Source organism: Bison bison, unplaced genomic scaffold (assembly GCF_000754665.1).
Source record: "Bison bison bison isolate TAMUID 2011002044 unplaced genomic scaffold, Bison_UMD1.0 scf7180017864172, whole genome shotgun sequence".
Classification (NCBI taxonomy): domain Eukaryota; kingdom Metazoa; phylum Chordata; class Mammalia; order Artiodactyla; family Bovidae; genus Bison; species Bison bison.
The window spans coordinates 1,323,985-1,324,755 of record NW_011494744.1 but is presented as its reverse complement, the minus strand read 5'-3'; the positions used below and the strand labels follow the sequence as shown (position 1 = coordinate 1,324,755).

Below are 771 nucleotides of genomic sequence, written 5' to 3'. Positions count from 1 at the left end.
GAATGCGACGGAGACGGTGATCTGGGATGATCATTAACAAAAACAACAAAACAATAATAGGCCATTTGTGCATTTAATAGTTGTGTCACCCTGCTCGATACTAAGTTTTACCTGTTAAATTTCACTATGACCCTAGGATGTAGATTACATTAAACGCCCGACAAAACGTTGTGAGTGGAGTCCCCAAAATGCTTGTAAGGTGCACTATTGCGAGGTTAATGGAGTAACGGGGGCTTAACGGTTAGACAGACGGAACTTGGGAGACCTGGAATGACTGATCACATTATAGTAAATTCTGCTTTCTCGCAGTACTTATTATCATACGTATTTGCAGATGAGGAAGCCAAGGTACGCAGAGAGTGAATTGCTCAGAGTATCTCACCCTTAGTGAGAGGAGGAGCTGACATCGTGCTCAGCAGATTCGGTGCGAGGTGGATGAGGGTCTTGCTTTGAGAATCGCGGGCATGTGTGTGTGGATGGGCCGGAGAGAAAGGGCCTTGGAGACCCAGAGACCCCAGACCTAGTGCTGCCTGTACAGGGGTTGTCACTTCCTCTCTGGAGCCTCAGTTTTTCTAACTGCAAAAGGGATTAAACAGGAGGGATTAAATTATACCGCGGTATCTTACCCTGGGGGTTTTGGATGAAGAGTGACTTCAGAGTATCCTGGGCGCCCGAAATATTCCGAAGATTCTCAAGTCTGAGCCCCTGAGCTTTACCCGGGCGGCGCACCCAGAGATGCCATTAGGATCTTTGTGGGATAGAACAAAGCTT

At 47.3% G+C, this 771-nt stretch overlaps 1 protein-coding gene across 1 annotated transcript in view; it reads left to right on the top strand.

The window, feature by feature from the left end:
• Positions 1-771, top strand: part of FFAR4 (free fatty acid receptor 4) — a 22,420-nt gene that overhangs the window by 783 nt on the left and 20,866 nt on the right. The gene's annotated exons all lie outside the window — the stretch shown is intronic.